Genomic DNA, 14,125 nt, shown 5'->3' on the forward strand with positions numbered 1-14,125 from the left:
AAAGTACTTTTTCGTTGTATATCCTTTTCTTTCGTCTACATATCTCATTTTTCTCAATTCATTTTTCTTCTTTGATGCTTGTAAAGTTGGTTTAAGATATCATTGTTGTTCATTAGTGTCTTATTTATTAATTCTTCCCCTATTTTAACTTAGACTTTAAAAGTTACTTTGGTTCTTTTACGGAATGATTGATTATGGTACCGAAAGGCTTAAAATGACTAAGAACTCCGTATATACATTAGACATCACTCAAAGAAAAATGTATATCTAGTTACCCCACTGGATTCCACAGAATCTGCACATTGTTGGACAAAAGAAACTACGCAATACAATATTATAAATAGAGGGACAATTCAATTAATATAACTTTTGTCTGGTAACCTTTGCTTGGTAACTTTTGTTTGTTAACTTTTGGTAGATAAATCTTGTTATATAATTATTGTAAATTTGTATGTTCAAAAAGTAAATAAAATAATTTTTAAAAACTCCTTTTCAAAACACAAATTTATAATTATCTTGCGAGACCGCGTAAGACACACATAACTTTGGCAAAAAACAAAATTATGTCACTTGATGTACCTTTCTATTTTAAAACGAAAGGTACCTTCTACCTCGTTGGTATAACCAGCGTGGTTCAGCCTTTAAGAGGCTGAACCACGCTGAACTAAGACGGCTAACATTATTCACCAAAATACTTGAAAACAAAATTGACCTGCCTCTCTGGGTTTTCATATTATTTACGAGAATGGCGGCAATTATCTGTAGAAAGTTCTCAAACTGTGATTCTGTATACTTCTTGTCTTATACATACCGTTGTAATGGATGTAAATTTTATCATATTATAGGTAAAACAAACACTCCTGACCATGGAGCTGCGCGAAGGCGGAGTCAAATTCACGTAAAGGCAGAAAGGTTCTATTGTAAGTGGAATTATACAGTGCACAGTACAATGCGTTTCGCATGGAAGTGGGGACTAAACCAAATTTCGTCTACTGCGCCGTGGTCAGGAGTGCTTGCACTATCTCTACCTACACTTTTGTTACCATGCTTTATTTTTCTTGCAACATAACATTCTTCGCACTGTAGCTTGAACCTTCTTGAAGACCAGTTTTCAATGTCATTTTTTTTATTAAAAATTTTTGACATTTGCTTTTTATTTATCTCTTTGGCGCTGTAGATTTATCTTGTACAAATAATTATTCACATAAAATTTATCTTATATAAAGATGGGTATCCCAATGTTAACGTAAGATTTGAATTAAATAGAAAACACTGTTTGTATGGATGGAATAGTATAGTAGTAGTATGTATGGAATAGTACATTAAACAAATGGCCTCCACAGCTTTGCTGGCACATACGCACCCTGAATTTATTGATGCAACGTTGAATTTACTTACTTCTTCAATTCACGGGTGATTGTAGGTTTATTTGACAACAAACAACCCCATAAAAAGAAATCCAATGGTGTTAAATCATACGGTGATTGAGCGGATAAATTCTGAGAGAGTTGATGATTTAACATCCGTGAATGAGCGGATAAATTCTGAGAGAGTACACGAACAGGAAATGTGCATGGCATGTGGCATGGTTTTGTTGAAATCACATGACGTCTACATCCATATCATCAAATTTGTGCAGAAAGATCTATCTTATCATGTTGTGATATCGAGCAACAATAACAGTCACTGCTTGACCAGCCTTATTTTCGAAGAAGTATGGTCCAATGATGCCTCTAGGCCAAAATACGCACCAAACAGTGACAAGTTGTGGATGCATTTTTTTCGACAGTCATAAAAAGCTATCAAGGTGAAAATGAGTCACCTTGTGATATGGCACATATTGCGATGGCAATAAGTCATCAGCATCCACTTCTTGATGTTCAATAATCCATTCAAAGAGCTCCTTTCACTGATGATCATTAGCCATCAGTTCTTGTGTTCCTTTAACATTGTAAGTATGAAAATGCAAATCTTCAGCGAGTATACGCTGTAGAGAGTTTCTAGAAATTTGAAATTCTTGTTGTCTACGACTCCGAATTGCTGTTTCTGGACTTTCATCAACACTCCCACATACTGTTTTGATATTTAAATATGAGCAGCTTTTTTTTTGATGAGCAGTGTATTTAGCATCGCTGAAAATTTTTAAATTATTCTCTTCACAGTTGACGAATTTAAATCAATATTCCGACCATATTCCACCAAACTTTCATTATTTTGACAATATTTTTTAATAATGAAATGCTGCAGGAAGATCTAGAAGAGAAAGGATTACCAACGAACGCATTAGAGAAATAATGGGAATCAAATGAACAATCACATATGACGTAACAACTAAACAACTTATCTGGTTCGGACACATACAAAGAATGGATGAATAACGAATACCAAAAGAAATATTAAAATGGCAACCAGAAGGAAAAAGAAAACGAGGTAGACCGAGAAAAAGTTGGAGCGAAGGAATAAATAAAGAACTGAGAAAGAGGGCCATAGAAGAAGACCTATGGAACAACCGGACTAAGTGGCGATTGGAAGTCGGAAATGGCGGAGAACGTTATAAACCGACAAGTAGTAGTAGTAGCAAGTGATTTAAATGCTACTGCTAAATGACTCTGATTCTGCTCTGTGTGGAGTACTCCGATCAAATTCGGTAAGAGGAAATTTAACATATTCGCAATAAATTTGCAGATTATTTCATGTCACCTGAAGGAAAATTGCAATGACAGAATTAATATATTTAAGACATTTTAAACGTGTTACTTTATCAATAAATGTTTAGTTACCAAAATCGTTATTTTCCTTGTCCGATAATGACTCGAAGTTTTCGTGCAGAATCACGTAGATTTCTCTCCATGCTGCAAAAATGAGCTGCTTATTTTTATAGCTTTCTGTGGTTTTATCCCACAACACCGGTCGATTTTCGACCGCACTTATTAAAATTTCCATATCAAAATCGATATTTTTTGGCGGCAACAAAGAAAGAAATTTATTGAAACAACGGATGCTCGTTCCACGCCGTCAACACACTTGAATAAACTAAAATGGTTCACTGATGGTTCACTGATGGTTCACTGAACCCTGCACCTGTCCGACGAACGTCTTGCCGAGGGGGACTGGATACGTAGACGGTGAAAAGTTAACCAACGGATTGGTTCCCGTTGCGTGAACAAACATTCATACGAACCTGAAAGACACTGAGCAACGGCCAACGGAACGGTTTCAAAATCGACCCGTTGACCGTTGTCGTTAACAAGAGCTCTAAGGAGTTCGCCGTAGCGAAAACTTTGCTGGTTCGATGGAAGATTTTTTCTTACCTCACAAAGCTTTTGAGCTACTCCATAGCTCCGAAGGACCAGCTGGAGAATCCAGCACCAAAAAAGTTGTTCCCTTGACAAGAGATAGGGGTAAACATTAAATTGGTAAAAGTCTTAATTAAGATTAGTCAAAATGTGTCTTTATTAAAAGGAATAATAGTCTATAGCACTGTAGAAAATATAGGTTGTAAGTTTATTGTTTATAGATAAAAACAGTAAAGGTTTATGTGATATTCAAACCGTTGTTGGATCGGCAAATCTTTCTCTATGCACTCGTGCACTCGCGTCACGTGATGGCAACACCGCGACTTACAATAATGAAGAGGTTGAATAAATAGATATATGTTTAATTATTACTTACAATAGGGACAGCATCTAATTATTTTTAGCACACTTACTTACTGCTAACAATACTGGCCACAAAACTAGGTAATAGAGAAATGGTGTATATTAACAGCTCTTGCTTGTCGGACCTTCCCTTATGAAGGTTGACGACTGTATTATTTTTGAGGAACTTGTTTGTCTTTCTTTGTTAATCTTCAGGGCCGAGAATGAACCGGTTTCGAGGGACTAGTCCAAGTTTAGAAATGAGGGGAATATTTAAATAAAAATAAGTTTTTACAGTGTCCAGATTTATGGTAAATTTGTACAAATGTTTTAAATTTATAAACAATTTTTTGGCTTATAAACAAATAAAATATTTCGGTAAGTATTAGCTTAAATTAAATTTAATTAATAAAAAATAAATAAAGATAAAAATTTTCATCTCTTCAAGATATTTATAGCATATATTATAGTAATAAAAATAATCGGTATTGTGCGTGAAAAATACCAAAAAAATTAGGTTAGGTTAGACCAAACTGAATTTCAAATATCAAAATCGTTTTATGTAAAAAAATGCATTTTCTTGGCTTCCAATGAAGCAATTTTCTTTATTTTTTTTTAATCCGACTTAACTCGAATAGAGCCATCTAAAAAATGCATTACTAAATGCAGAAGATGCTTTAGTTTTGTTATTAATAAATTAATTGATTTTTACTTCAGTCGTCAGGGGCAAAAATGCCACTGAATCTCTAAAAAGCATACTCCAAAAATATGCAAAAACAAGTTAACTATTCCTACCCCCTGCCTTTTCCCTAAAACCACCCACTCGTAGGGAAAAAATGGAAAAATCGATTTACCATGAATCTGTGCGTCGCAGAAAAAATATTTCGAATAAGAAAAAAATTTAAAAAAAAATTCTTGTGTAAATTTTATAAATGGTATTTTATTGTAAGTGTTGTGTAGTTAATCAAAATATAGCTAATATTCATTTCTTGTTTAAATTGAAATACATTTTTTAATCAACCGAGATAAACAAAAACAAGATATACTAGTTTATAGTTTTGCGTCACTTTGTTTTGATATACAACCAGTTTACATTTCTGCTTTAATTAATTACTTAGTTTTTTAGTCAATCCATAACTTGTTTAAAAAAACTTGATTTTGAGATTTGGTTACCTATTAGATTTAATTAAAATTTGATAATCCTGTATACCTACTACAAAAAAAAATGAAGAAAAATGTTTTTTCTAATTTTTTATTATTTTTTTTTATTTACCAAATTTTAATTACCAAAGTTTATTCATTTTTAATACACCGTAAGATAAAAAAAAGTGGTAACAGGTCTGCAATTAACAAGCAGTTTAAATAATTTCAACTAAAAACGAAACGATGTGCTAAAAACAAAAATGATATAAGAAAATATATAAGACGTCACAATTTTTCACAAAATACGAATGCACATTATCAGCATCATCAAGCACAAGCACATCCTTATCTAAGCTATGAGATTTTGTACTTGGCGTTCTTAAACACATAGAATATCCTAGTCTGTGGTTACACAAACTACAAACTATATCAAACTCTATGCTAATAGAGATATAGTATTTTTCATATAAAAATGCGTGCACGTCATTCAAGATTTATGACGTCAGAACCCCACAGCGCTGCCAAAACATGAAGATAGTAAGTGAGGAATTTTTAAAATGTCAACTATTTGTCAAACTATTATATTATAACAGTAAATACACTTAGTTTTAAGACTACTGCAACACACTAAAATACATAAAAAAACATTTTAATACAAAATTATATATTCTAAATTTTAATCTTACCTCTATTTAGAGCATTAATAATAAAAACGTCCCGCCATTATTTCTTGTTCAAAATAATCTATCTTATATTAAAGCTTATCAGCTTTCTACAGACTATTTAGTTGTTTCGGCATAGCACAATCACAATACACAACAATAATTAGTTTTTAAAGCTATTAATCTAAATTTAATATGTATTTATAAATACAAATTATTAATATATAATATATTATGATCAAATTGTGTAAGAAATCAAAACATAAACAAAATTCTTATTCTAAAAAGGCGGCAACACTTTAAACAATTTTGCCACACGCTGAACTGTCAAAAAATTTGAAGTTTTTCCGTTGCGTACAATTGTCTAATATATTTAATTAAAATTATTATTTTGTGCAATATTAGACTTGAAGAGTTATTTCATAAAATTTATATTATTAATAATAACAAATGTTTTTGGTTATTTAATCAATATAATTCTAAAATTCCCAATATAATGATGATTACATTTTTCTGATTATTATACCATGTGGACGCCTATGGAAGATCGAGGAGTTCCGTATGGGTTTCGTATTCTTAGCTGTGTTAGGAAAATTTGAATTCTAAGGTTGACGTTCTGGAAATTTTAAATATAAGCTACGCTACTTTATATAAATTGTGACGTGCACGCATTTTTATATGAAAAATACTATATATATATATATATATATATATATATATATATATATATATATATATATATATATATATATATATATATATATATAGATCTAGCGGTTAATGTGGGCCCCGTACTAAAACGGTATTATACTAACTCCAGGAGAATATACACCGTGTATATTATTATCTGGGTAGCGCTTTATGTAGACTCCGACCATCACGTAGGATTAAATGAACTCCGTAATAGGGTAAAACACTTTTGGGATCCGTATGTATTCTTCCCCGTACACAACTAAACTCCTCCGATGTTGCCAATAATTTGATTAGTCGTAGATTTTTAAATTTTACAGCAGGTACGTTTTGGAACTTGAAATTTATTTAAATATCAATCAATTTAGTCATCCCGAAATTTCACAAATACTTGGTTAATGTAGTTAAATATTTTATGGTGGTAATTTATATTACTTGCTTTAATTATTTTTAAACTTAAGTTAGTGTCTGTTATAAGCTTGGAAAAGGCAATTTTTATGTATTAGTATTTTTTTAATGCATTGACACTGAAAAATTTATTATATAAATGTACGTTCCGATGTTTCGATTGCTACGTTTTATGATGTACAATATTTGTTTCATAAAGTAGTAAAATTTAAATTATAATAATTTGTAAATCAATCTTAAAATTATAATTTTTTACTGTCTAATTTCAATATTTCAATTTTTAAATGTAGGGAATTCAATATCTTACTATAATACTTTAGTATGTAACTTGTAACAGATACTAAAATAATAAGGAGGCATAACACCTAATTTCGCTTTTAACTATAAATGTATCGTATAACGTAACGTAGCAATGAGTAGTGAGTCATTACTCAGATAAAATATTTCGGTGACTTTATGGTAATTTGATTATAGCCAACATATCTATTACAATTATTACATATAATATGTTCGGTTGTTTTAAAAAATACTTTGTCGCTTGTAAATTTTGTATCTTTCGTTATCAGGCATACGAGTATTTTATTTTTAATTTAGAAGTAAATGTATATATAATATTCTTTTTTCTGTCACTTATTTTAAATATGGTTCACTTATATTCTTCTTGCTTATTTATTTTTATTCGTAATACTTATAACGTACGTAATAACGTACCCGTTGTTGCAAAAAGCAACAACGGGTACGAAAGATATCAAGTATCAGGGGTGGTATTTGTCAATCTAAATGCCGCCTACGACACATTAAATTAGAGGACATTTCTCCAAAAACTGTATGACAAACTGTAAACATCGTTTTATCCGCGTACATCTACAGAACAGAAGATTTTTCGTATCATTCAATGGTAATATGGAGAACGCAGACAAACGGTCTCGCTTGGGGTAGCGTAATGGAACCTACACTGTATTACATTTACACAAATGATCAACAGATACCAGTAGATACTAGGATTTTCATGTAGACCATACATTGCACAACCAAAAACTTTTGTTGCTGGAGTGGAAAACAATCTAGTAGATGCCTTAAATATAATAAAAATGAACTACGATTTAATTTTAAGCCAAACCCCGAAAATCTTAGGAACGCTCCTTCAATTTTCCCAACACAGGCGCTTTCACAAAACTGAACATCCAATAGTGTGATGAAATCCTTGAACTCTGAATTTCCTATAAATACCTTGTAGATAGTTTATATCGCACGTTGTCAATCACAGAATCTTGTTTAAAACTAAAAGGCAAACTAAGGACCAGAAATAGTATGCTCCGCAAGCTTGTCAGCTAAAAATGGGGCGCACATCCTTTCACCCTTAAAACGTAAATGCTTGCACTTTTCTTCTTGCTTAACTGTCTTTTTCCTTTTATTCCGATATACTCTGTACGAGTACTAGAAACCAATTCGTTAAGGATTTTTGCTTAGTTGAGGAGATATGTTTTGGAATGCAATTTTTAGATTCCCCATGTCTCTAATAACAAACAGTTTTATCAACGTCTGTTTTTCCTTGCAATTCTTAGAAGGCACAGATTAAAGCAAAATACTGAATTTGGTTTCAAAAATTAGTTTACGTTTTTTAACCAAGTTTGACATCTTGGCGTCTATGCATGTGTCTGATCTACCTTAAGCGATTTATTTTTCTAAACAATATATTTATAAGAGCTTTCTTTATTTAGTATGTGTTCTTATTCTATACGGATTTGTAGCAATATGATAATGAGGTTAAAAAAGTTTTCTTATTATTTTTCTTTCAAATATTCGGAGTTCTTCCTTATTTGTTTTAGTCATTGTCCAGGATTCGCATTCATGTATTAAAATAGGTCTTAAGTGAATTATGCTCTGTATTGAATTGCTTTCTTCTGTTGATTCGCTTGTATTTGGTTTTTATTTTGTTGATTTTAAGTAAAACATTTTTCGTGCTCTCTTCACTTTGTTGAAGATGTCGTTTGCAGAGAGAGTTTCTTATAAGATCAATATCATTGGCAGATGCTAGGACTGCTTTGTACCTTGAGCCATTAATGAATTGCATTTTAAATAGACGTTATTTCTATTTTAGTAAGCTGTTCATTAAATTTTTGAATATTTGAATCGAGAATCTGTATTTTATTCAACTGTTTTATAACACAGAGTTTCTTGGCGCCTATCTTCATCTCTGTTTTTTTTTGTTTAGCGTATCAATATTTTTCTTCCTATGCCGTCCCCATTAACGGAGGTTGGCGACCACATTTCTAAAAGTATCTCTGTCTTTTGCAACGTGGAATAATTCGTCTACAGTCATGTTTGTCCAGTCACGAATATTTCGCAGCCATGACTTCCTCTTTCTACCTATTCCCTTTTTGCCATCGACTCTACCCTGCATGATGGCCTGCAGAAGACTTTATATTCCTTAGTATGTGTTCCAGGTATATCTAAAATTCAAAGGCTTGAAGCTTCCTAACTATTTGCGCTTTTACTGTCCATATTTCTACTCCTTACAATAGTTGAGACCAGACGTAACATTCAACAAACCTCAGTCTCAGCGCAGTATTAAGATTTTTGTCACAGAACAATTGCTTGAATTTTAAGAACGCTGCCCTTGCCATTTAGTCTTAGTCTGAATCTAATTCTTTGTTGATGTAAGCTCCCAGATATTTATTATTAAATTAGGGTATATATTCAGGTAGCTAACTGATGTAAATATAACCCACATAACACTTTTAAATCCAGAAGTCTAATACAAATCCCTAAAATCAGGATATAAAAAACAGTGATTAAACCAGTGCTATTGACTGAAAATGTGACGAGAACGCTGACAAAACAATGTAAGTAAAACTTAGGTATTAATTAGATCAGGATTACTAGAAAAGCCATCAGATCTACAAAGCCATCCTCTTACAAAGGTCCGAATACTAACCAATACCGAACCGGAACTAATGCCAAGGTCTAACAGATATATAAAGATAGCAACGTCATACAAGAGACTAAATCTCAACGCCAAAGTTACGCTGGCTACATCCAAAGGCTCTCTAATAACTGCATTGCCAAGTTAAACTGGGAGAATGCCCCGAGAGAAAAAATGCCCTTAGGACGTCCACGAATCAACAGGGGAGGTAACATATGGTCAGATTTAGGAATAATGGGACTACCTACCGCCCCATCATATTTATCAACACATGCCTGTACAACCAACTGCTATCCAACCTACAATCAATACTTATCTGTTGGGAACTATCAAATCCATTACATGTAGTCAAACGAAGTAGGCTTAAAAAAAGTTATCTTAGGAAAGGCACTACAGAAATATTGATATATATTTTTAAAACGTTATTTACGTGGCTAAGTTTTCAATAGGAATGAGGAGACAAAAAGCAGAAAATCCAATAGAACCTTGTTGCGTTCTGACTATACTATGACGATAACCTTTACAATATAAACAATACTTGGGGCAACTGTTTGTCTCAATTTTGTCATTCAGAATAATTATGTATGTATTTTTTAATTTGCTAATTTCCATAGATTCTAATTTCCATAGAATCTAAATATATCTTAAGGCCTTTATTTTAAATATACTTTTTTAGTAATGAAAATACGTAGATAGAACCTGGAATATACATTTAACCTTTAATCTCTGGGATAAATCCATCTCCTAAACAATGGCGCCGATATATTTAGTTAAAATTCTGTGCACTTATTTTAACCGTTTATGTCCTTATCATTCATATATGAGTTGTGACCGATATTACAAACTCATTTACTTTTCACAAAGAGACTCCATATTAACTATACTTATTACTATACAAATCTGATTCGAAATATCGTCTAAAAGTAACAGTGTGTAAAATTATTTTTAATGAAAAGTTAATTAGCCATTTCTTATGGGGTTCAAAAGAAAAGCCTTTACGAAAATTTGAGTACAAATAAGACCACCGTAATCAGTTGTACCCTGGGTAATGAATAATTAATTAATCGGCTAATCAGAATCACCCGGTCAATATGATTTTTGTCAAATCGGTCCTTTTAAGGATCAATTATTCTAATAATGTCTATAAATATTAAGGGCATATCTAGAGATAAAGACACTTTACTTTACTTAACCTTATCAGACATATGCGCTTAGCACAAATGTGACGTATTTCTAGTGCAGAAAATACATAGAGGGCAAAAAATAGTGTATTTGGTATTAAGCTGATCGCTGAAAATCACATAATAAATGTAAAAGTGCTATCTCTGCCGGCAAAGAAGCAAAGAAAAACTTAAAATGAGAGAGGACAAAACCAGTCAGCTGAAGGAACCTTTTAACGATGTTGAGCTTGGATCCACTATCTACGTATATAATGAAGAATAGTACGGCACTGACTGAAGATCTGAGCACAAAGCTTATTATAAAATTTGGACCAAAAATACAACAGTTACTGATATCCAAAGTCTTCAGACAAACAAAGCAAAGACAAAGTTGTTGCCTTGCTTAAACCTGGCAAAAACTCCAACGACCACAAAAGCTATCGGTCAATATATTTATTTTGTCAGCTTTACAAAATACTGCTCAAGAGGTAAAACAGAAGAAAAACTCAAATTAAAAGACAAAAGTTGCTATAGACAGGAAAGATCATGTACGTCACCAATACTAAATCTTGCCCAACACAGCAAAGATGGGTACAAAAGATATTAGGTATGAGGAGTGGTATTTATCAATCTAAGCAGCAATTTGCAGTTTTCATTCAACATCTAAGTTACGTTATGCCCTACTCTACGTCCTCTCTCTTGTATGTTAAAGAAATTTATTTAGTCATCTGGGAAAAATTTCTCAAACGATATTAATATGAAAAGGGACTTTAAAGAGCCAAAGCACGCTAAACCGTAAGGCGACTAAACCACACAAAATGGTTATTTGAGAAAAATTATAGCTCGTTCCAGAAAGAATTGTAAATATAACATTAATGTAGATTAAGAAGAAACGCTGAAGAAAAAAACAGTAGCGGTTAGCCTAAATAAAGAAAGACATAAAGATGTAATTTAATGTTTTGAAAAAATCTGATCCGAAGACTATATGAAAAACATTTCATAGTATAGACATCGAGCGCGGCGATGCCTTTGCCGTCTGGCGGCCTATATCGGAAACTTTTACTACAATTTGACTATTTGTGTACGATTTTGTGTATGGTTAAGTGGCACACCACAAAAAGTGTTTTTATTTTCTCTTTTGTTCAACAATTAAAATGTATTACTATACTTCTAGATGTTCCAATACAATAAAGGATAATAAACATAAAGCACAGGCTACAAAATTTTATTATTTTCGATGTGCTAGTTATTATAAACACATAAGCTATACTACAATTAAAAACTATGACCACTAGGAAAAAATACGGTAGACTATAAATTCATTTGTGCTTTAGCACTATAGTAAGAACAAGATAAAAATTTAAATTCCTACATAATTATATTAACGAGAAGTTAAAAAAACTTTTGTTCGTTATCAGTAATAGAAAGCGCATTTCAGAATATATTATGAAAAATGTTGTTGATATTACAATATCAGATGATAGGAATACAAAAATAAAAAACAACTTACCTTTTCAAAACAACAATCAATCACTTCATTTTATCACGAAAAATTTAAAAATTGCAATGTAATTGAACCCATTTTGTGAGCTATAGTTACATTGATACTTATGTGGCAATTAGCTGTAAAGTCATTAGTCGTTTTCGCCGTATCATATTTTCCTGATATTTTTTGTAGGCAAGCGGTTTAGTTTGTGTAATATAATATCCCCAATTCGTCTCATAATATTTAGTTTTCAAAACAGATGTTACGCTAATTCGTTTAAATTTTTTAAAGCACTTTGCAGTACATTTGAAAATAAGTCGACAGTTTTCCTCCTATTTGATAGTTCACCTATTCACTCAATCGTTCCAGGTGTATTAGAAAAAATACTGTATATCCTAATAATTAACAGATATATAGCTTATATATATATATCTTATATCGCAATAGTTTGTGCAGTACATTTTATTATCCCTTTTGTGTTTGGTATGCTTTTCAGGCCAAAAGGTAAATCTACCTAGGCCAAATCCTGAGACTTGACAAAGAGAACCAAAGTGCGGAAATTACTAGAAGAGCAAGACTAGCATGAGCAGGATTTGGAAAACTTAGTTGGATGCTTAAGAACCGCAAAATACCCCAATACTTGAGGAGCAAATTGCTCAACCAATACATCCTTCCTATCATGACATATGGAATGCAAACCTAGACCCTAACCAAGGCAAACATGAATAAACTAGCCACAACAGAAAGAACAATGGAAAGAGCAATGTTAGGTATACGACTGTCAGATAAAAAGAGGAGCGACTGGGTAAGATCAAAAACAAAAGTCGAGAACATAGCAACAAAAATTGCCAAACTTAAATGGAGCTTCGCGGGCCAGACTGCTAGACAAAAAGAACAACGTTGGAATACTACAATACAGCATTGGAGACCTTACGAAAGTAAACGACCAAGAGGAAGACCACAGATGAGATGGGTTGATGATATTAAAAGAATAGCCGGAACAAATTGGAAATATGTTGCTCAGGATAGAGACCGATGGAAGGAGTTGGGAGAGGCCTATGTCCAAACGTGGACGACACAAGGCTAAGAAGAAGAAGATGCTTTTCAGCAAGTTGGTACTTGCTCTTACTTCTAAATTGACAGAGCAGCTGTTTAACTGCCTGTACTGAACTTTCTTCTTCATTTTGCAAATATATATATATATATATATATATATATATATATATATATATATATATATATATATATATATATATATATATATATATATATATATATATATGAAAACTAATAAAACTCTGGCTTACCGTTGATTAAAATATTGGATACCCTATACTATTGAATCAACGGACATACTAAAATCACACGGGGAGAATATTATGGGTTATTTCTGGTTTCGTAATAATTTACACTGAAATTACTAACAAGAGAGTGCTCTCACTTCCACATATTCCACAATAAAATGGAAACTATCAAATTAATGTCAATTTTATTGAATAATCAAAACAATCGAAAATATATACCAAAACAACACAATAAAAGTAAAAGAAGAAGAAGAACTAACCGACCCTATTGAAGCTGGCAATGAGATAAGACAGGGAGATTCCCTGAGTCCGCTGTTGTTCAACCAAATTATGGATGAAATAATAAAAAAGTAAGAAATAAAAGAGGATACCAAATGGGAGAAAAACAAATTAAAATAATCTGCTATGCAGACGACGCAATACTATTCTTTCAAAGTGAAGATGATTTACAACGTATGCTACACCAATTTCATATAACCGCCAGAAAATTTAACATGTTAATTTCTCCAAAAGAGACAACATGCATGGTTATAACAGCAAGTTTACTAAGATCTTAATTGGAGCTGGAAGGTCAGCTAATAGAACAAGTGATGGAGTTTAAATATCTAGGTATCACATTATCTAGCTACGGAAAGCTCGAAACTGATGTGGAAGATCCACTGAATAGAGCAAACAGAGACGCGGGCTGCCTAAATGAAAAATATGAAG

The 14,125-nt window shown here is 32.2% G+C and overlaps 2 protein-coding genes across 3 annotated transcripts in view; one reads left to right on the top strand and one right to left on the bottom strand.

Moving 5' to 3' along the window:
• The window catches only part of LOC140441658 (SEC14-like protein 2), a 123,857-nt gene that overhangs the window by 57,028 nt on the left and 52,704 nt on the right, over positions 1-14,125 (bottom strand). The window lies entirely within an intron of this gene.
• gudu (Armadillo repeat-containing protein gudu) overlaps positions 1-14,125 on the top strand; it is a 74,015-nt gene that overhangs the window by 10,359 nt on the left and 49,531 nt on the right. The gene's annotated exons all lie outside the window — the stretch shown is intronic.

This window comes from Diabrotica undecimpunctata, chromosome 5 (assembly GCF_040954645.1).
Source record: "Diabrotica undecimpunctata isolate CICGRU chromosome 5, icDiaUnde3, whole genome shotgun sequence".
Taxonomy (NCBI): domain Eukaryota; kingdom Metazoa; phylum Arthropoda; class Insecta; order Coleoptera; family Chrysomelidae; genus Diabrotica; species Diabrotica undecimpunctata.